Source organism: Sus scrofa, chromosome 4 (genome assembly GCF_054392235.1).
Source record: "Sus scrofa isolate SSC_HxYL_T2T_F1_AM1 chromosome 4, Sscrofa_HxYL_maternal_Yorkshire_Landrace_v2.0, whole genome shotgun sequence".
In the NCBI taxonomy this organism is placed as follows: Eukaryota; Metazoa; Chordata; class Mammalia; order Artiodactyla; family Suidae; genus Sus; species Sus scrofa.
The window spans coordinates 78884157-78908107 of record NC_139386.1 but is presented as its reverse complement, the minus strand read 5'-3'; the positions used below and the strand labels follow the sequence as shown (position 1 = coordinate 78908107).

Here is a 23951-nt window from a genome sequence, read left to right as displayed (position 1 = left end):
AGAAAAGACCAAAAAAAAAAAAAAAAAAAAAAAAAGATATCACATTCCTAAGAATTATGTCTTGTGGCATTATGTAATTTTTATAGCTAATATGTCACTGAAGATGAACAGGCTGTACTGACTTTTCAAGGCGGGAGTGTTGGGAAGAGGGCAGAGGAGGCGTTCTTTAGTGAGGAATCGCCCTGTGAGGTCATGCTGATTGGTAGTTCTTTTATTATTGAATTTCTTCATATAAAAGGTGAAGAGTAGTCAGGAACTTCCAACCTGCAGAAGTTACTGAATCAGTGTGAAACGATCCTTTATCCACTGGTCAAAATATGACACTGGTTACCTGCCAGAAACCTTAGAGGGCCCTTCACCAAGGAATTACGCAGATGGCATGACCACTTTACCCTGCCCCAGGCATCACTTTAAGTCTCATTTTCGTTCAGGCCCTTTGCACACCATGACACTTACGGGCAGGTGAAGTGTCAGAAGATCTAAGTAAAGAAGAGCAAAAAGGATTTGGGCTAAATAAGAAGTGAATTGCATGAATCACTGAGACAGACTGTCAAATCACCCTCATTCTGTGGTATCTGAGCTGTTTTGGATGTGATCCTGGAAAGTAGATGTGATGTTTATTTTATGTGTTAACTTGGAGGCTGTTTGGGGTAAGATTATTTAAATCAGTGAACTTTGAGTAAGCAGATTGAGATCTATAATGTGAATGGATATGATCCAATCTGTTGAAGGCCTGAATAGAACAAAAAGACCAGCCTTCCCCATGGGGGAAGGGGGCGAGGAGGTTCTCCAGCAGTCTGCCTTCAGCTGTCATCTGCACCAATGATTCTCTTTGGTCGCCAGGGTACACTTAGACTGGAACTTCACCTATTCTCCTGGGTCTCAAGCCTGCCAGCCCACCTTGCCAGTCTCCATAACCATGCGATCCCACTCCTCATAACTAGTCTCTTTTTATATACATCCGATTGGTTCTGTTTCTCCTGAGAACCTTAATACAGTACAATAGTCATCAATAGACCAATCATTCCTTAATAGAATCATGGAACCTGGAACCAATATTGCTTGGTCTCTAAGACCACACTGAAGAGGACTGCTCTGGTAGGATGCTTTGCCATCACTATTTGGCTCCCTTTCCACTCTTCGATTTTCTTTACAACCCAGTGAAGGGCAGGGCAGGTGTAGATGGGCATGACTGTACTAGGTACCCAACCCTGTGACTACAGTTTCCTAGACCAGGTAACTGACTAGGGAGGCTGGAAAGTGGCTAATTCAGAGGCTAGCCTGAGCCAAATAGGCCTGGAGGGCTTTGAACAAAGAGACATTGAGACAATCAGGGTTAGCATTGCTGATAAAACAAGTACTTATAAGAATGTTTGCTGCCATCTTCTAAATCCATAAGAGGCTCACCAAAGAGGGCATGGGAAGTGGAGGTGGGGGGAGCAGAGCCCCTGTAGGGAGCTAAGTGGGAAGGGCGTTCCTTCAGTGAGAAGAGGAATATCACGCATTCATACGCCAAGAACTAGAGAAGCTAAGGAATGTGCTGGGTGCTGAGGACCCAGACAGGGACACAGCCCCATGAGTGTCCTGTGAATTTGGCTTTTGATTCCAGATACACCATTATTTGACCCTAGAAAGGTCACTTATCGTCTCTGAGCTTCAGTTTTCTCATCTATAAATAAAATGCATGGAGAGCTAGAGAATCCAACAGTGTTAAATTTGTCCTATGAAATAGGGATCACTTAATGGTAGGTTTTCCTTTAATATTAGGCTCTGAATCCTATCAATTCTATCTGTGGCAATAATGGGAATATGCTCCTTGGAGAAATAATTTTTAAGCTTTTTTTCTTTCTTTTGCCAGGGAGCACTTTGTCAAAAAGAAGTCTTACAGGGAGATTTAAGCAAATGAAACAGATACAAGGGAAGCAGATCTGTTCAGAGTGACTGGGTCTTGAAGCTTCACTCCAGTGGCCTTCCTTACCCTTCCCCACCCCCATGTATTCTACATCTCAGGCTCTTCAGACTCCAGTTTGAAAGCCTTTGCCCTTGAGAAAGAACCAAGATGAATTAGGAAGAGGGAGAATGAAATAAAGTTAGGAACTGCAGGAGCAGCTGGAGACCAGCAGGACTTTAGAGATACACAATCTGGAAGTACTTCTTGCTTTGGCATGGTGAACTCCAGCAAAGAGCATGGGCAGGAGCTGAGGGGAGACAGCTGCAAAACTGGGGTTAGAGGTAAATGGGCACCATGGGTAAAAGGACAAGAGGGAGCAAATGTGCATGATGTCGTGTTACTCTGTCCCTGGCTTCAGACAATATAGGAGAAAATATAAGAAAGAAGGAAAGAGAATGCATCTAAACATGGTTAAGAGGTTTAAAAGAAGGAGACTTTTTCCTTTACCTAAAAAGAGGAAGCAAGAAAAACTTAGAAGGAACTTTTCTTATACGTTTTCTGGGAAAGACCAGATTTAGTGTTGTTATTTCAATCACAACCAAAGAAGATGAGGACACCACCAGAAATGATGGCGTAAAGACCTCCAAAAATTCTCTCTTCTGTAAAAGCAATGAGAACACCAGCAACTTAACTCTGGAACTTAACCAAAGCTTGCAGCAATCTGAGGGGCATTTATTCACATAAAAGAGATGACTCTTGGTGAGAACGGTGAGCTTTGTGGTGTTCTCACTTGCCTCAACTTCATTTTTCCCTGCAAAGCTCTGAAGGAGCCTTGAAGATGAATGCCTGAAATCAAGGTGAAAACCAGCAACCTGGCAGCCTCTGGAGGCAGAGCGGGGCTGGTGGAGCTCCTTTAACACCTGTTTCCAGAAAAATCACCATTATTTGACTTGTGTGGCATTTCCCTTTCCATACCTCTTTCAAGGTTACCTTCATTGGACCTGACCTAGAGCTCAATCTGTACAAACAGCCTTTTCTGCATAGACATTTGTTGAAAACAATCAGAGGCAATCGAACATTGTGGTTGCCTGAAGCAGAAAATAACTGTTGAGGCAAACAAAATCCTGACCAAAATGATTAAGAAGAAAGGCTCGGGCATAAGATGTCCATAGGGAGCTACGAAAGGCTAAAATATATTCCTGGGAATCTAGAAGGCCACATTCATATTAAAGCCAAAGAGCTGTGTCCATGCTCATAAAGACTATAGTGGAGATTTTAAAAAACATAGCGAATAGAAGAAAACAGAATCAATGAAACCCAAAGTTGGTTCTTTGAAAAGATCAACAAAATTGACAAACATTTAGCTGAAGTGATCAAACAAAAAAGAGAGAAACCTCAAAGTACAAGAATCAGAAATGAAAGAGGGAAATATCACTACTGACCTTACAGAAATAAAAGATTCTAAGGGAATACTATGAAAAAGTGTATGCCAACAAATAAGATATCTTACATAAAATGGGCGAATTCCTAGAAAGACATAAGTAAAGATATAGAAACTGATTCAATTAAAAAATGAAAAATATGAATTGACCTATAACAAGTGAAGAGATTGAATTAATAATAAAGAAATTCCTATGCCCCTCCCTAGGACAAGATGTCTCACTGGTAAATTCTATAACATGTTTAAAGAAGAATTAACATAATAATTCTTCACAGACTCATCCCTAAAATAGAAAAGCGAGGAATGTTGTGGAGGAAACTCATTCTATGAGACCAGTATTATCCCAATAGCAAAAGAAGACAAAGGCTTGCAAGAAAAGAAAACTGAAAGCCAGTATTTCTTATGAATATAAACACAAAAAATCCTCATTTAAAAAACTAGCAAATTGAACAGCAATATATAAAAAGGATAATACACCACATCAATTGAAATTTATCCCAGGAATATAGGTTGGGTTGAGTTAATCAATCAATATGATGCATCACACTATCAGATTAAAAGACACAAACTTCAGAATCATCTCAATGGATGCAGCAAAAGTATTTGACAAATCCAAAACCCTTCATGAGAAAAATACTTAACTAGAATTGAATAAAACCTCTTCAACCCAGTAATACACATCTATGAACAACACACAGCTAACATGTATTAGTGAGTGACTGAATCCTTTCCTGTAAGATCAGGAACAAGGCAAAAATGCCTATCCTGGAGTTCCCGTCATGGCTCAGTGGTTAACGAATCCGACTAGGAACCATGAGGTTTTGGGTTCGATCCCCGGCCTTGCTCGGTGGGTTAAGGATCTGGCGTTGCCATGAGCTGTGGTGTAGGTTGCAGACCACAGCTGTTGCTGTGGCTCTGGCGTAGGCTGGTGGCTACAGCTCCGATTAGACCCCTAGCCTGGGAACCTCCATGTGCTGCAGGAGCAGCCCAAGAAATGGCAAAAAGACAAGAAAAAAAAAAAAAAAAAACCTATCCTCACCATTTCTTTTCAACATTGTACTGGAGATTCCATCAGGGAAATTTGGTAAAATAAAGAAATAAATAAATAATTTCCAGGCTGTAAAGGAAGAAGCAAAACTACCTCTATTCCCAGATGACTCGATTTTGTATTTAGAAAATTCTCATGAATTAACAAAAATCTATTAGAGCTACTAAAAGAGTTTAGCACGTGTGCAGGATACAAAATTAATCTGCAAAAACTAATTATATTTCTATACTAGCAATGAGCAATCTGGAAATATAATTTAGAAAGCAATTCCATTTATAATAGCATCAAAAATAATAAGGTATTTAGAAATTAATTTAACAAAAAAAGAAACACCCTTCAGTGTTTTAGAAAACTTCAAAACATCATTAAAAGAAATGAAAGAAGTTCTTAATTAATGAAAAGGTATCCCATGTTCATGGATTGGAAGAATTAATATTGTTAAGATGACAGTACTCCCCAAATTGATCTATAGATTTAATGTAATACCTATAAAAATCTTGGCTGAATTTTTTTGCAGATATTGGCAATTTGCTTCTAAAATTCATAAATGCAAGAGGAAATGCAAGAGGTCCAGAATAGCCAAAACAATCTGGAAAAAGAACAAAGTTAAAGGACTCACACTTACCCTATTCACAACTTACTACATACAAAGTTAATCAACACAGTGTGGTACTGGAATAAGATACCTGTATAGGTAAATTGAATAAAATTGAGAATTTAGAATTAAACCCACATATTTATGATGAATTTACTCTCGACAAAGGTGTCAAAACAATTCAATGTGGGGATTTTTGCTTCCATAATTGGATATCCACATACAAAAGCATAAAACTGGAACTCCACCTCATACCAATACAAAAAATTAATTCAAAATGGATAAAAGACCTAAATACAAGAGCCAACACTATAATCTTTTAGAAGAAAACTATTGCCAATCTTTGTGACCTCAGATTAGGCAATGGTTTCACAGAAATGGCACCAAAAATGCACAAGCAACCAAGGAAAAATTAATTGGACTTCATAAAAATTTTAAAAATTTGTGATTCAAAGAACATGGTAAAGTAGAAAGAAAATCTACAGAATGGGAGAAAATGTTTCCACATCATCTGTCTAAAAAAGGACTTATATCTTGAACTTAAAAAGAACTTCTCTAATTCAATAATTAAAAGACAACACAATTTACAAATGGGCAAAGGATTTGAAAAGACAATTCTCCAAAGATTTACAGGTGGCCTATCAGCCCATGAAAAGATGTCTGGCATCATTAATCATTTGGCAAATGTAAATCAAAATGATAATGAGATACCACTTCATACTCAACTGAGCTGGCTCAGTGTGGCAGACCTGGCCAGGTATATGTAGATTTATCAGAAACTTGATTCCAGAATGAGGAAGATAGAACAGATGCCTTGCAATGAGAGGTAAAGGAAAAAAACAAACAAACGGTATTTGGAATTATTGTAATGGAACATAGAGAAAGGCAGATCAAGGGGAAAAATTTTTTTAAAGGAGGATCTATGAAATAAAAGAGAAAATGGGAATATAATACACAATACACAGAGTATGGGAGGACCAGATACCATATGATTAAGTATTTAGAAGAACTAAATCAAGGTAATAAATTGTTAAATACAATTTGTTCTAGCCTCATATTTTGACAAGTATTCATAACCTTGAAGGCCAGGTCAAACTCACAATTTTTGTGCTCCTTGGAGTTCTGCAATGAGATTTGCACTTGGTGGGGGGGGGGGGGTGGCAGGGTGCAGACAACCTGCAGCCTTGACCTCTTCCCTCTCCACTCTAACTTCACCCCACGTACAGGGAGCCTCCTGTGCTGTCTGTGGATTTCTCATTCCAAACTGCCCACAGCCCCCAGACTGTGGCCTCTTAGTAGCAAGCATACATTTACCCTTAGGGGCATGGTCTCCGTGTAGAGATCTGTAGATTCTCCGGAAGTGGGCTTGGGCTGGGATTACCAGGGTCCTCGGTGCCTGAATGTGATTTTTAAAGGTCTAGAAAGGGGCACAAGATCTGAGTTTGCACATTACCTTTACTCCCTGGATTTCTCACGCTGTGGGGAGGAGCACTTCCTGTGGAGCCAGAGAGGCTCTCTACAGCACAGCCCTGGCAGGAACTCCTCTCATCTGGGTCAAAGGATTCTGCCCCAGAGATAAAACCCTTCTACTGATGGTTGGTGGAGCAGACACGGAGGCAAGGAAAATAAGTGAGATAATCAGAAAAATGCTAAAGACAGAAAGACTTGGTTTGCTGCGAGACAACCTGAGATTCAATTCAGTGCTTCCTTAGAAAAGAGGAAGAGTAGTACAAAGCTGGAAACAGGGGGAAAGGATATGAACTCAGGGGAGGAAACTTGGAGAGACAGTTCCAGTAAACTTAATCCATCACATTCAAGAGTATGGCCAAAATGCAGCCAAGGTTAGAGCTGGGTTGTGAAGAAGCAAAATACAGAAGAAAGAGATTTAGCAAATGGAATTCTAACCTTTTTTGTTTATTTTTAGCATAGTTTAGGAAATATTTAGCACTCATGAAACTCATATTTGGTCAATAGGAGAAGAGTCTTAAAAGCAAGAGAGACTATGGCAATGAGGCAGTACGGAAGGTAGGTTACATGGTGGGACTGGGAGGGTAAGAGGGAAGCTGAGAAGGGGAAACTTTCCTCCTTTATCCTCTAATAGAGCTATTTTGTTCTGTTTTCTGAATTTTAAAAAATTTTTATTGGAGTTCCCATTGTGGTGCAGTGGTTAACGAATCTGACTAAGAACCATGAGATTGCGGGTTCGATCCCTGGCCTTGCTCAGTGGGTTAAGGATCCGGTGTTGCCGTGAGCTGTGTTGTAGGTTGCAGACGAGGCTCGGATCCCGCGTTGCTGTGGCTGTGGTGTAGGCTGGTGGCTGCAGCTCCGATTTAGACCCCTAGCCTGGGAACTTCCACATGCCACAAGAGAGGCCCAAGAAAAGGCAAAAAGACCAAAAAAAAAAAAAAAAAAATTATTAAAGTATAGTTGATTTACAGCATTGTGCCAATTTCTGCTATATGGCATAGTGACCCAGTTATACATATATATACACATTCTTTTCTCATATTATCTTCTATTAAGTTCCATCCCAAGAGATTGGATATAGTTTGCTGAGCTGTACAGTAGAACCTCATTGCTTATCCATTCTAAATGGAATACTGTGCATCTACCAGCTCCAAACTGGGTAGGGCCAGGAGCTGAGAAGTAGGTCCTGTTATAATTTGTCATAGAACAAACCCTATTACTTCAAATAGTATCAAAAATTAACTGGTATTTTGCTCCTGGGTTAATCCCTTCTCTGCCAATAGGGTATACAAGGACAATTCTATTTCAATATGTTTCCATCACTTCAAGTCCTGAAGAATCTAAAGTATTGTTTCTCATAAGCAATACTAATAAACTACAAAATGCCTAACCATTTACCATGAAAATTTTCCTCAGTAGACATAGCACAGGGGACTATTATACTCAGAAAATGACTTTTGCTGTGAATGGAAAATTTCTCTCTTAAGAAGTCATTTCTTAGTCATCTTCATTAATAAAACATGATAAATTATTATTTTATATGTAATCGTTACATACGCTGTTCATTATTTTAAACCCTAGGCTCAGCTGAATTTAAAGCAAATTTACATTTGCTCTGGGGATAGTGAATTAACTGACCAGTGACTTAACTGATAACATTTAAAGTATAGAAAAAAAGAGAGTATAAAATTTGTACACAAAAGCAGAGACTAGTAAATATCCTCTTTTTATTGCAGCTGGATATTCTACATGACAGAAGAAATTAAACTGGGATTTAGAAACTCTCATATTGTAGAGTGGAGAGCATTTATGATTTTACTTTAATTACCTTCCAGTTTTTATCTGTTGTCTAAATTAATCAATGAAAGTTCTGTTGTCCTCCACTTATTATTATCGTATCTCTTGAGCAAAATTATTTTTTCTGTGTCATATCAGAGATAGACCAAGAAAAAAGAATTTTCAGAAATAAAATACTGCAATGATATTTTCAAAATTTTCTAGAACACGGATATTCATTAAGTATCCAATGTCAGGGTCAATGTGTCTGTATTTAAAGGATGCTGATGGCTATATTTCAGGGTCATTCAGGCTCCCAACTTCTTTAGATTTTTCCCACATAGTTGTCCCCATCCTCTACTTTGCATATCTGTGAGCATGTATGTGGTTAGCACTTTTCAGTAGAAACAGAGAAGCCTGTGATGCTGCAGACGAATTGGCATTGGATGTAACAGACGAGTTGCCACTAAACTTTTGGAAGTTTCCACCTGCTTCCACTTTCCTAGCAGGTTGACAGATAACCACAGCTCATACATTGGGAGCATTTTTACATCTACCACATACTGTTCATACTGTTCTAAGCTCAGAAAATGTCTTAACATGTTTCATCTTCACAACCTTAGGAGGTAGATACAGTTATGATCCTTACCTAGAAAAGGAAGAAACTGAGACACAGAGATTTTTTTTTTTTTTTTCAGTGTTGCACATGGCATATGGAGGTTCCCAGGACAGGGGTAGAATCAGAGCTACAGCTGCCGGCCACAGCCACAGCCACAGCCACGAGGGATCCAAGCTGCATCTGCAGGCTACACCATAGCTCATAGCAACACTGGATGCTTTAACTCACTGAGTGAGGCCAGGGATTGAACCCACATCCTCATGGATATTAGTTGGATTCGCTACTGCTGAGCCACAACAGGAACTCCTGAGGCACAGAGAAGTTACGTACCATAAAAATGAGTGCCAAGAATGAGGATTTGATCCTAAGCAATTGGGATCCATCTCCCATGCTTTTAACTACATCCCCTCTAAATATTATCATTGCTTTAGTATTAAGAAAATACTGTTTTGAAGTATGAGGTAGGTCATTTTGAAGCTACCATCACCTTTTTAAAAAATCCAGCTTTTTGATAGCCTACTAGCCATTACCTCTTTGGGGAGTGATAATTCAGTCTTCAAATAAAGGCAAGATATATAACTATAAGCTGATCGTTCTGATGGGCTGAAAAATAATTTTTCTTTTATTTTGCTTTCAAACTTAAAAAATATATATTTATTAACCCTAGTGTTTGGGGAGAAATTAAAAAGTATTAATAACTAGTACAATTGTTATAATGTATGGAATCATTTTGATATATATACACTCTTTGAAGTAAGTGCTTGTAATTTAATTGCTCTAATTTACTTACTGCAGTATATTATATTACTGCAAAAATTATAAAAATTGTATATATCATAATGCTAAGGGCATATACCTGTACAAACATCCTTTTTCTAACTCCATCCTCAGCACCAGAAGAGAAGAGAGAGAAGTAAACAGAAGACAGAGCAATGAATGTGCACCAACTTGAACCCAAGAGGGCTCTCTGACCCCTTGGGCATAATTCAAGCCATTCTCTAAAATATTTAAAACAATACTTTCTAGTGGAATTTACCAGATTAGGCTAATCACAGGAAGCAAATCTGCACAGGTCTGATCATTTTGAGCTACACACGTGAGCTGAGATGCTCTGCAGGCAGGTTTACCCACCTCCCCCACCCCCAACCCCGGCTTAAGGTTTCTTCTGATTTGCATGGATTGTGGTGTCTTTCAAACTCTATGTTCCTGCCACTCTAAATACTCTCTATAACAATGTGCTGTTAGGTTTCTTGGATGTCAGCATTCTGATAAAAGCGTTGTAATTGCAGTAATGACTTTTGCTTTGTGGCTTGACTACACACACACATGCGTGCGCGCGCACACACACACACACACACACACACACACTATAGGCAAGGAAGGAAGTCACTCTGAAGGATTCAGATATTGGGAACCAGCTCCATTAGTTCTTTAAGCTCCGTTAGGCACTTTTTCTTAGGTGGAACTCAAAGGCATCCTGCTGAATTCCAAGAAAGCTATTCTAATGGTATTTTGTATCCTGCGGATTATTTGAGAAGGAAAATAGAGAGCAGTGCCCTTTAGAAACAAATGGAGAACCAAGATTATGATTATAATGTGCTGCATATGGGAGAAGAGCTTGTCTATTTCCCTCTGGGAAGTAATCAAGGGGAAAAACCCAAGGATCTGTGCAAACTCCAAGCTGTTTATGAAAGTCCTTCTGTACCAGTGGAACCTTGACCTCCACATCCCCAGTCATAATGGGGGAACATAGAGGAGAGGGAATTACATCCAGTAGAGTATCTGAAATGAAGGGATTTAATTTAATGATTTATTATCTATGGCTTTCCCTATTTAGCAAATAAGCCATTACCAGGCATGGACTTAGAAAGTCACCTAGCAGTTTGGTCCTTTGTACCAGTCCAGGCTGGTGAGTCTCTGGTTTGGATTGGTTTGTAATAAGACAGATCCGGTTGCCTCCTCCATACTACTTGTTACTCAAGAGCAAAGAATCCATTGTGGAACTTGGGGAATTCATTATCATAGAGGTCTTGGATTCAAAGTCTACAGTTGAACTTGGAACGAGATGAAATCATCTTATCAACAATAACAAACCATATGCAAAAAATGCACCATGAGAATAAAGAAACTAAAGTTCCTTGCACATTAAAAGTGAGGTCAGCGTTCCCGCTGTGGCAGAGTTGGTTAAGAATCTGACTGCAACGGCTCAGGTCAACGTGGAGAGGTGGGTTTGATCCCTAGCTTTGCATGGCGGGTTAAAGGATTCTGCATTTAGCTGTAACTCAGATGCAATCCCAGTCCCAGGAACTTCCATAAGCTGCAGGTGCAGCTATAAAGTGATGACAGAAGAGAAATACAGTACTGGCCTGGGAGAGAGTGATGCATTTTTTGCTGTGCCTTATCCTGGGGTGGTCTTTTTTTCTAAGAATCAGGTTAAAGCTGCTCTGAAAAGAGGACGTCCAAGTCAGAAAGGAGTGAACATGGCCCTCAGATCTTTATTGTCTCTCTGCCTGGTGGCATCAGCAAGGGTTTAGGACTATGGCTTTTTGAAATGAGCAGACATCTGATCTGAAAAATTTGCCAGGGCTTTTGAGGATGCCTTAAAATGGTAGTTCGGATTCAGTCTTGAGGAGTAAAGCCTCAGCTGACCACGATAACCATCAGGGAAAGGGCTGAAAAGTGCCCAAGTCCTGCGATTGTCACTATCAGAATGCCACGCTCAGCTACCACACATGCATCCAGTGATGTTCGCCAGAGGAACCCTCCTGGGGGATGCGTTAAGAAAAGTGTAATGTTCCAAATTTAATGCTCTGAGGGGTTAAGAAATGCAGACTTTGCCTGCCTGCTGCAGTGCTGGAGCTCTCTGCTCTGCGTCTTGTCTGGTTTTGCAGTCAGTTCAGAAAGTCTCCATATGATTGTGTGGAGCTTTTAAAATGAATGAATACATTACAAAAGAGATATTTTAGGAGTTCCCTTCATGGCTCAGTGGTTAAGGAACCCGACTAGGATCCATGAGGATTCAGGTTTGATCCCTGGCCTCGCTCAGTGGGTTAAGAATCTGATGTTGCCATAAGCTGTGGTGCAGGTCACAGATGCAGCTCAGATCCCAAGTTGCTGTGGCTGTGGTGTAGGCCGGTGACTGCAGCTCCAATTCAACCCATAGCCTGGGAACTTACATATGCCCTGGGTGCAGCCCCAAAAAGACAAAAAAAGAGAGAGAGAGAGAAAGATCTTTTAAGAGAAAGACATTGTACTCATGTGGGTGACCTCTTCCCCACACCCCTGTATGTGATCAAACCAGACAGACAGACAAACTGTGGACATCTGAATAAAATGAAAGCAATAGAAAGTTATAATACTGAAGTCTTAAAAGAGGGAAGTTAAAAGACAAACTTATATTTCATCCCATCTTATAAGTGTACTTATGATTTGTAAATAATGTGACTTGAGTTTAAAAAATGAGTCTAGCCCTCTTCTTTTTTACCTTCGATCACAGGGTGTTTTGTTTGATTTGGTTTTGGAGGGATGAAAAGACTTTCTCAGGCTCAAGAGCTTATTTATTTGTAAGAGCTGAAGATGTTTTGAAATGCAATACAGATTCTCACAGCTCCGTCCCTGGCTTCTCACAGAGTGCCAGTGGTCTCAAGATTAGTGCTTACTGGTTGGTACATGATTTCAGTGATAGAGATGCTTATTGAGCCCTCTGGGACATGCCCCACTATTACTGATTCCGCTTAACCCCAGGCCTCCCTGACCCTCAGAGATTTACCACCTGCATTCCAAAAGTGCACGGTTTGGTCTTTTTAGTTTGTTTATTTACACTGCAAGATCGTGTTTATCAAGATCTCTGCACCCTGACTAATCAGTAATTCTTGATCAAATTTTTGATCAAAAAGACACAACCAAAGAGAGTCACAGCGGCTCATCTTCACAGCTGAGCTGGCAACCTTCGTAAGAGAATAGTGATCACCAGGTGGTCAGTGACTCCGGTAAGCTTGATAAACACTCTCTCGGAAAGCTTATAATAAAAGTCGCATATGGCAAAGCCTTTTCCCAAGATATCTCATGCTTCTGTGTGGGGGAAGCACATGGGGCAGAGCCCAGACGGAGGAAAGCAATCATTTTCCTTTTTCTTTTCCCAGCTCTGCAACACACAACTAAAACTTCCACAGGAATCTGAATAGACTTTCAGCGACTAAAGGATCCTCTTTGATTTTCACTACTCAGCAGCCAAAGCAACACATTCTGAGCATGTAAAGTAGCTCAGCTGAGCTGCGCAGCTGAGTCGATGCTTTTCATAAAAAGCCACTCACAGCCTAAACCCAGGGAATCAATATCTTGGCCCATATTAGCTCTGCAGCTGAGGATTTCAAGGCTCGTTTCAGTGAGACTGGGCACGAAAGTGCGATGCCTGCCTTGATGGGGTGGGGGTGGGGCTGGTCGGCGCTGACTTGGGAAGTGAAATGAGTGCTGTTTGTCATCCTCACACAGAAGAGACCCTGGTCGTGAAACACCCAACACTGAAGTCTGGTCTGACACAAAGCAGTGAGGCTACTCACCAGAAGGGAGAAGGTCATTACTTCTGTCTGTCTGGGTTAGAGAGAAGTAATGACCTTCTGCATCACCTGTAGCAAAGCTGAATGGAGACATCTCAGCATCTTCCATGAATCCACAACCTCATCTGGGGGAATGGTGTGGCATCATGTTTTCAGACAGCAGGGCTGGTGTTTTCTGATCCTATGGGACTCGCTGCCTCCTTATAAATCAGAGCAGCAAGGCTGACCCTCATACCTAGCTCTCCTTTATCAAGAGACCTGAAGCAAAGCACTATAAACTTCAGCTGCTTGCAATACATTCGAAACAACCAGAAGCCCTGTGATGTTTTGTTCACGGGCTCCTGTGAGATAATATTTAAGCATAAATGAGTACTCCTGACACTTTCTCTCATCACTGCCTCCCTGATGGACCTATAGGGGAATCTGGTTTGGAGAACTGAAGGGACATTCTTGGAAGAGCTTCGTGATGATCTGTGGGGAGATATGACACACAGAGACGGCCTTTGGAACAAACCAGAAAAAAAAAGCTTCAAGGCACAACTTTGATTTTTGGCCCTACATGCTGCTGTCTGCACAGGTATAAGATTCAGATGATAAGGGGTTTGTTAAACTATTAAGATAAATTATGAATTAAGATGATTGTAAAATATTTATGATTATAAGATGAGCCATGGAAACTTCCAGAAGTCCAAGGTAACAATACAAAAACTATGCTCTTTCTATAAAACACAATAGGTCTCTCCAAAGTATACACATTCATGTTCCATGTAATTTATAGCCAGTCTTAAGAGTGTAGGCACCATTTCAGACAAAAAAATTGGAGAAACAATCTTAAAATATGTGGCTTTTAAGAATACATAAAATATGGGAGTTTCCATCGTGGCTCAGTGGAAACAAACCTGACTAGTACCCATGAGGATGCAGGTTTGATCCCTGGCCTCACCAGTAAGGTTAAGGATCTGGTGTTGCCAGGAGCTGTGGAGTAGGTCACATATGCAGTTCAGATCTGGCATTGCTGTTGCTGTGGCTGTGGTGCAGGCCGGCAGCTGCAGCTCCAAATTCCACCCTAGCCTGGGAATTTCCATATGCTGTGGGTATGGCCATAAAAAGAGAAAACACACACACACCACATACAAAATGTGACTGGAAGATGCTGCTACTCCATGAGATACCCAGGCTTGTCAAGGGAAGGCTCAAATACCTCTGCCTCTACCCAACCCTGTCCCTTGTCACGGGTATGAAGTAAAGGGTCAGAGCCCAGCTTCCCGGGGCCTTGACAGTATCTTTGTCTGTAGATTTGGATAAACATCCTGGAGAGGTCCTTGGAGAATCTGTCAGGAAGGCACAACACTCAGAAAGCACGGGGCTGCCCTTGGGGCCTTTGGAGGCAGAAGTGGAGTGTCCTTGATATTCTGCCCTGGCTCTGGGCACTTGGGCTCTCGGTGCTGGAACATTCTGGAAGGGCTTGGTCCACTTCTGATATTGTGTGTCCCAGGGGATCTGTGGGGACCATTTGAATGGTTGTGCCATCGATGCCAAAAGAAAAGCTTCTAGGGCGAAGGTATCCACTGTGTGGGTAAATGGGATTTATTTTTGGCTATGTGCAGAGCTGGGTCAATAATAAGCATGTGGCAAATTACAAATGAAATGTTCATGCCGTTTGGAATTCATCTGGGCCGTGGTCAAAGGAAGCTCTTGTGGTTTTCAGGGAGATGCAGTTCTTGGCTGATGATTAATGGCCCACGAATATTTTTGCAAAAGCAAGTACTCTTGACATGTTCTGGAAAAAATCCAATTACAGCAGTTTTGTCTCATGCATTTCCCTCTGGAGGTGAACATGGGCGCAGCATTCTTTTCCCATTTCTTTCTCTGTGCTCTTGGATAATCTTGAAGACCTTGGAAACTTGCATTTTATTTCTCAATGTTCCTATACAGGCCATGTCTAGTTAAGCCTTTTCAGGGGAAAAGAACTAAATAAATAATTAAAATCAAAGAACATCTCATTAATATTAGAACTAATCTTTACTTCTTTCCATTTACCAACTGGATTCTGCCTGATTTTCTTCAGTCCAAAGATCTATATCATAATAGCTTCATTTCACATTATACCAACGACAAATTTAACTAAGAGATTATTTTTCTTAGAAGTTGTATTACATAGACAGGCTACCACCTAAGTCCCTTCTAGGGCATCATGTAATCCTTGAGGACTTAGAAAATGGTTAATTCCTATCTTCAGTCTGATTTCAGAAAACCTGCAAGATCACTGTGCAAAACCATCCAACTTGCATCATGACAGGTGGAGCATGATCAGTCTGGGCTTTGTGGAATTGCACTGAGGTTTACAGCACATGCGGCACTGCCTCACGGAACCCACCTCCACTGCGTCCATGGGAAACCAAGTCCTACTTACTATGCTGCCCTGAAGAAGCATTCCAATTTTCTGGAAATGAAAATTGCCTTTTGTCTACAAATTGTCATGTACAAGGAATTAAAAAGTGCATTTTACTCTTCCCTGGGACAAAGAAAGGGTGACGGCAGGCTACACAACCTCACCATCAACCGCTACAGGAACAATTGCCAAGGAGCGCCTCTGAGCCTGTGGTGTTTTAAGCTCCGTATGGCTCATATATTCCTACACTACCCCCTATGAAGCAGGAATTATTATCACCCTTACTTCAGAGATGAGGACACGGCAGCATTGAGATGTTAAGTGACCTACCCAAGGTCATGCCATAAATAAATGGCAGAGTCTGGGTTTGAATCCAGGAAAAAGAGATGGGGGAAAAAATGAAAAAATAGCTCCTAATAAGATTACTAATTAATTCAGGACTTTTTTTTTTTTAGTAATATCTGTTATTGGGAAATTATATTTTAAAATGATCAAATTCCTATTGCAAGCATTCTTCAAGCAAGGATCCATGGGTCCCTGAAAGAATCATAGATGAACTTCAGTTTTATGTAAAAGTAGGTGAGTATGTATATTTGTCCATGGCTGAGGTCATGAGCATTACTTAAATCTTCGAAAGGGTCTGAGCCAATACCCACCGCCATTAATAAGCCTCCACTAGGACCCAATGACAGTCCCTAAATTCTGCATCAGGACTAGCCCTTAGTGTTCAGCCAGGGAAGACTTAGTAAAGAACTCGCTTTGGCCATTTCCCAGATCTAGCAGTCACAACAGTGGGCTGAGATGTCAACGGGCCACACAACTGTATCATGACCATGCTAAGGCACCATCTGCATCAGCAACTTGCTGTACTTACCCAAGGAGACAGCGCTAGGTTTTCGATTGTACTAGTCCAATGCCGCAATCCAGTTTCATTGGCCTTGCATTTAGTAGAAGCTCATAACACAGCAAGTGTTTGGTGATCAATGTTGTGCATTTTTATTCTTTGTTATGCCTGCATGGTTATTTCCACAGATATTTGAAGAGTCTATATTAAAGGCGTAACCACCAGGGGGCATCTGGATTCAAACTCTTCACTAGAGATATTTAAAATGATTTTGGATGTGCTCAATGACACCAGTGAGGTCAGCTGTTGCAGGTTAGTTTATCTGAAGGCAGATGCTGAGAAGAGGCTGGCTGTGCAGGGTGTTGACTGCGGATCATCACCTGTGCACAGGTGGGAGAGGAAACAGAATTGGGCAGAAGATGTCAAATCACAAGGCAGGGAGAGCAAAGCCTGAACTGACCTAACAAGAAGCTCTGCAGTACATCTGTCCTTGGATCGGCAGGCCTTGGACAAGGAGACTCTGCAGCTGAGCAATCTCTCGAGTTGCTACCAGCTGGAGGTTGTCTGCTGATACCTGGCAGACAAGTCCAGAAGGTTAGAGTAACCTGGACAGTGCCCCTTCTGGTCCAGGACAGTCCACACCTTGCACACTTAGATCTACTGCTTCAGATCAGCTTGGACAGAAGCTCCTTCAGGATCTGGAGGCCTCTCTTCTTTGGATAAGAGGAAGAGGAAGATCAGCTGCAAACACTAGCCCATGTCAGGACCGCTGGTCTCAGGGCTACAAGTGTTACTCACCCTCTTCCCCCCTCTACTGCCCATTCTGGCTCCATCACCTTTAAACAGCACTTCTGCTGCCCTCCAGGGCTTACGTAGTGGCAGGACTGAGATTCTCATCACCAAGAGGCCTGAGCCCCTGGTCACCATGTACTTCTCAGGCCAGGGCTGCTGTACTTCTCTGTTTACCATTTAAGCTGAGCAACAGAGCACGAATGGGCACCCAAGGGGCCCGCCTGGACGCCAAATGTAGTTCTGTGTGTTCTTCTGTGGTAGCAGTAGCCCTACGCCCTCCTGATGGCCAAGAAAAGTGATGCATCTCTTGCCTGTTACCCCTTGGCACAAAGACTCTGAAGTGTCCAGGAAGCAGTAGAATTAAGAACTAAGAACTAAGATCTCTAAACATCTGTAACCTGGAGTTGTGGGAATGGGATGCATCAATTCCCTAGCTGGGTCACTGGAAGTGATGGTGACCAGGGCCAACTCTACATCCGCCTGGGGTACCAGGCCCATGTATCCTTCCTGCTGGTGGTACAGCCCGAATTAAGGTCTTTGACGCATAGGGCATCCTGTGCTGATCTTGGAGGGTAGCATGTCGGCTGGCTGTGCCCTTCCGTGGGCTGATCTATGGCCTGATGGTGCTGGCGGCTTCTGGCCAGTTAGCATGGGAGATACAGTGGTTCCTATGGGCTCTAATTCCACGGGCCTTTGTCTAATGGGATGTTAAATGGAAACCAGACACATTCTGTAACCACTGCCTGTACAATTCCCACTTTCCTCCACGTATCAGATGGCTGGAAACTGACACTGGGACATCTGTAGGCACTAGCTTCCAGGCCAATTCACCTAAAAATCTCCCACTCTCAACAGCTTAGTTCTTCTAAAACCAAAGACTGAGAGATAGCCTAGAACAAACAAACAAACAAACAACAAACAAACAAACAAAAACTCCCTCCCTGGTTATTTCTTTGTTTTCTAGTAAATCTTATCAAAAACAAAATACAAAAATTGTCGCTCTGAGCTGCTCTGAAAACACACAAACAAACGAAAAAAAAATGCTGTATTTAGTAACTTTAACGGAAAAGTAACTTTAACGGAAAAGAATAGTAAAAAAAAAAAAGGCTACACACATACGTATGTATGTATGACTGAATCACTTTGCTGTGCAGTGAAACTAACATTGTAAGTCAACTGTAGTTCAATAAAATTTCTTTAAAAGATTCTTTCCATGAATTATTGTTGAAGAAGGATATTATCTTTTTTTCTAATGAAAAATGTAGATTTCCCCAAATGATGTGGAAGAAGACATTTTTACTACCCTATTGGTCCTTCTGATTTCTTCTAACACGTGGTGGCAAGATTTATAGGGCCTTGCGCTGGACCCAGAACTTTATTCACATTTCTAAATCTGTATTTAGATACCTGTCAGACCTCAATGAGGAGCCAAGGTGACATCAAAGAGCAGTGAGGTGACATCAAAGAGCAGTGAGGTGATGACTAAAGGTGTGGGACCGAGGCACCTCTCGGATGTGCAGAGACGGCCATTACTTTGAGGTTTCAAGTGTAAGCTTAATTTTTTTCCTCCAGGGCCCCACATAATGTTAATCTTCTCTTTCCCAGCTGATACAAGTTGCTGATATTGACGCTTGTAACCAAGGGGGAAGAAAAGTGTGGAAGACTGCTTTTTTTCCCTTGAACAACACAATCCTTACTGATTTTAAAGGATAGTAATTTGACGGTCTCATGCCAGGTAATGAATGAACATGGCAATTAGGTAGCTCATTGTTGAGACACTATTAGAGTTGAAATGTTTCTTATCTTAGTTTTTTATGGTTGTGTGATTGTGATAATGGAAAAGAGATAGTAAAAACTGCTCCTGGGCCAGCTCCCTTTTCAGGCAATAAAGAGATTAAATCAAAGGGATGTCTGACCTGGAAAGCACTGACAACAGACAGTGGTCCCAGTTCTTATTCCTGCCCCACAATCTAATGACACTAATTAGTCTCTGGAAACTATATTTCAATGAAAGACATGAAAATTCCAATTTAGGCTTTTTCTTAATCTGCCTAGTTTCAAGAAATATATAATGTACTTTATGGTACTGCTGATTATGAATCTCTATAGAAAATATGATTCCAGGATGCTGATTAAATCTGCAACCTCTGAGACTTTTAGAAAATGAGCATCACATGTCAGCTCATGAACATACAGGCCAACTATACATCTTCCTATAGGTTATAGTTATATTTTAAGTAAACTTACAGAAAAGTATAGTAAATAATTGGACAATTCAATATTTATAGGATGATTTACTTGGGAGTATCTCTAAAGGGAGAAAATGAACATTTCTTTTGTGCATCAATAATTAAATAAACCATAGTAATTGTTTACACAGAAAATTAGCTATAAATTTACCTCTTACATGTGATAGTCCAAATAATTTCACAGTAGCATATCTATTTGCTCATTTTCCCCCAAAACAAGGTGGGAGAGTTCTATCAAAAAACTTCTTTTAGCTACTTTTAGAAGTAGAAAAAAGAGTTGTGAAAAGACTAAAAGAGACATCATTACCATAAATTTGTCAATATCCATGGCAATTTTCCACAATAATTTCATACCATTTAACCTAATGGTTTCAACTTGTGGGTTCCACATATAGAAATAAATATTTCAGTACTTATGGACACACATACAAATGACTTTTTACAGTGGTTAAAAAAAAAGCTAGAGTTCCTGCTGTGGCTCAGCAAGTTAAGAACCTGACTGGTATCCATGAGGATGCAGGTTCGATCCCTGGCCTCACTCAGTGGGTTAAGGATCCGGTGTTGCCGGGAGCTGTGGGGTAGATCGAAGATGCCACTCAGATCCCCGCACTGCTGTGGCTGTGGTGTAGGCGGGCAGTTGCAGCTCCGATTCAGCCCCTAGCCTGGGAACTTCCATATGCTGCAGGTGTGGCCCTAAAAAGAAAAAAAAAAAAAAAAAGCCAAAAGCCTCAAAAAAATTAAAAAAACAAAACAACAGAAAACATGCATAGCCTTAATCTCTATTACTAGGAGAATGACTGCATATTCTATAACACATTTTTGTCCTTAAAAATGTTCCTCAACTATTGAAAGGAATGAGTTGGATCTATGAATATTGTCTTGAAGTAATGTCTATGCATCCTGCTAAGACAAAAAGGCAAACGGTGATATAATGTGTACCAACCACATCACCCCTTCTGTAAAATCAAAGACAGAAACAAAATTCTTACATTTGTGCATCTGAAGAAAAAAAAAAAAAAATGGAAAAAGATGGTGTGTGTTCTCGTCATGGTTCAGCAGTTAACAAACCTGACTAGTATCCATGAGGACTTGGGTTCAATCCCTGGCCTTGCTAAATGGGTTAAGGATCTGGCATTGCCGTGAGCTGTGGTATAGGTCACAGGCATGGCTCAGATCCCGCATTGCTGTGGCTGTGGTATAGGCCGGCAGCTTTAGCTCCTCTTGAACCCCTAGCCTGGGAACCTCCATATGCCTCAGGTGCAGCCCTAAAAAGACCAAAAAAAAAAAAAGTTGATATGGAATAAAACTCCTGTTTTATGGCAAGACAAGAAATATTTAAACATAAAAATCTTCTCTGCCCTTTGGCCTCCTCTCTCCACCACTGGGACTGTGTATCTGCCTTATGCATGGACCAAACCTGCCCTGTCAGCCGAAACACCTGCTCAACCACGAAGAGTGGCATTCTCCTTGCATCAACACGACAACTCCTTGAAAGATAACATTCCTTCTTGAGCCTATAAGGGGCCACAATGACGCTTAGACCTGAACTGTGTAAACTGCCAACAATACATCACTAAATGCACAGCCCTCTGACTCTTAAAACATATATAAGTGGGCCTTGACTTCTCAAGGGCTCCACAGTTCTCAGAGCTTTCTCGGATACTCTTCCCAGTTGTAATCCTCAGATGGGGCTTGAAAAAATTTTCCATTTCTTTCTTAGATCGACCAGTTAATTTTTCATTGACAATGGTGTGGAAAAAGATCAACCTATCATCATAGACAAGCTTAGAATAGCTGGGGGATAACATTAGCATTTTCTTTCCACACTCCAATGTTGTTTTACTTTCAAAAGTTAGGCTTTCTGATTTTTTTTTTTTGAAAGCTACAAAAAGGAGAGGCCCTTGAGCATGGAGGCTGAGCATTACCACTTGTAGACCTTCGGACAAGATGATCCACCTCCTTTCACCCCAACGTCCTCAACAGAGGGAATAACAAAATAGACCCTGGAACTGGCCCGGGCTCTACGGGATGCAGATGGGAAGCAGTTAGTAATGTGCTTGGCACTTAGTTAGGGCTCTGTAAGTGGTGATTCCTAAGATGGGAAACTCTAAAGGGCCTATTTGCATTGTTTCCCTTGGTGACAAGCCTGTGAAAACAGAAAACCGGGTACCACTGTAGGTGACAAGTTAACTTGTTGTTTAGCTTTCTGTCAAACCTGTTGGTTCCCCTTTTTCTACCTAGTGTTCAAAGAGAATGCATGTGTGAAGGGAAAAGGCCCCAGCCTACTGGGCAAGAACAGGTAAACCCCTTGAAGTGGCTTCACAGCTGAGTCTTGCATCTGGTCTTAGTACTACTGAGAAGCAGAAACATGAAACATGAGTTCAACAAAAAAAAAAAAAAAAAAAAAAAAACAAACAAATCCTTAAGCACTGCAGGGGTCTCTGTCTTCATCTCTGACTCTGACTCTGTCACACACATGCACACACGTGCGCGTGCGCAAGCACACTCCTTCACACCTACTCAGGTGTTCGTGTTTGTTGGTTTGTTGGTCACGTTCTGTATGTTTTCCTTCCGCTCAGTACAGGCACCGTCACCTCCCACTTCAGGCCCCTCTGACCAGGGCGGCTCCTTTTCAGCTTACTAAGAACCAACTGGCCTTGTTGGTTCTTAGTAACAACAAAACAGAGGGAAAAATCAAGGCCACAATTTGGATGATTCAAATAGCATTTTTAGGAACTCAGACAATTAAATAAAGGAAATAAAAATAAAGCCACTGACCCACCTCCCAGAGACATTCTGAAGACATGAAATATTGAAAGTGAAGGTTTTATGTATCATGGAGGCCAAAAGGTCTTTATTAAAGTGAATGCCCAATTTATCTTATTTGTACAGACTATGTTTACATGATAATTATACCTTAGTTCTGCAGACCTTTTTATCTGTTCACAATGCACTTATTTTGCCTGTTCTCTCCTGCTTTTTATAATATTCCATACAGCTAGTTCATATACTAATTCCCTGAACAGATACCTAATGGCTGCTATTACACCCCAAGCATTGCAAAAGTGAAACCCAATCCCCTGCCCTCAGGAAGCTTACATCCGACTGCAGAGTTAGACAATGAATAAGTAAAATGCAAGCATCATCAGATATGAATAAATGCCAAGAAGAAAAATTAAGCACGGAAGGTATCTCGGACGCGTTGGGAGGGAGTCAGGGTTTTAGACAAAATAGTCACTAATGTGACATTTGAGTGGAGACCTAAGAGAATGTAAGGGCAAGCCCTGAAGCTCACAGGGCAGGAAGCTTCTGGGAAGAAGGAACAGCAGATACCAGGTAAACGGTGGGGACCAGCCAGGAGGAGCATGCGCAGATCAGCCAGCAGAGCTTCGGGACTCCTCTGGCAGCTGAGCAAACAGATGCACTGAGTAACGGAAGTTGGAGAGATTACATGTGGCCATGGGCAGCGCAGGAGTCCTCCAAGCAGGGGCACGACCTGCTTAGCATACGGCAGCACTGTTCCAGCCGTGAAGAGTGGATAACACAAAAGAGGCAGGACAGAAAAGAGGCAGGGAACAATCAGAGAAGTTATGGCCTTGATCCAGGTGAGAAGGGACTATGCCTCGGCCCTAAGTAAGGCTGATGGCAGATTATCGGATGCGTATATTTTGAAGGGAAAATTGACAGGGTTGGTTGATGGGTTACATGTGACCTGTGAAGGGCAGAGGCAGGGGACCTGGAAGATTCTGTTGGTAACAGAGTTAAATAAGTTAAATAAGAAGCGAAGGAGGTCGGTTCTGCACGTCCTCCTATCAAGATGCCAAAGAGCCATCTGAGCAGACAGGTGGAGTAGGCAGTTGAACAAACAAGTTTGGAATCTGGGCTTAGATAACAATTTGGGAGTCCTTGGAAACAGAAGGTGGTTAATCTGTGTGACCCGATGAGATCTGGGAGGGAAGAAGTGAGAAGGATCCTGGGCTCTGTCCAGAAGAGGAAGTGGAACCAGCACAGAAGGCCAAGAAGGAGCAGACAGGAAGGTCTGTGCCACTCCTGGGAACAGATGAAGCTCGGAGCTCAGTTACGTACTCGATTTCTCAATTGTACCTGTGGTTTAGTGGTTATACTGCCTTCCAGAGATTTCCCACACAACAGGTCAGATGGTACAACTATGCTGTAGTTAAGTTGAAAGCTTCTGAAATTTGCCTTCTTTTGAATTGTTTTTCCACTTAAAGCTGTGGAAGCTTGGGAAGCCACATCCATATGCCTCAGTTCCCGTATCTG

General features: G+C 41.4%; 1 long non-coding RNA gene across 15 annotated transcripts in view; it reads right to left on the bottom strand.

The window, feature by feature from the left end:
- Positions 1-23951, bottom strand: part of LOC102166303 (uncharacterized) — a 169310-nt gene that overhangs the window by 36957 nt on the left and 108402 nt on the right. For 4 of the 15 annotated variants that reach the window (XR_014843794.1, XR_014843798.1, XR_014843806.1 and 1 more), the window contains one exon: positions 16660-17009. The exons of 7 other annotated variants lie outside the window; for them this stretch is intronic. This is a non-coding gene — a long non-coding RNA (uncharacterized LOC102166303). Of the gene's footprint in view, positions 1-8149; positions 9018-11952; positions 15346-16659; positions 17010-23951 lie in introns of those variants that run through there. 4 more of the 15 variants (XR_014843804.1, XR_014843805.1, XR_014843802.1 and 1 more) reach the window with 3 other exon arrangements.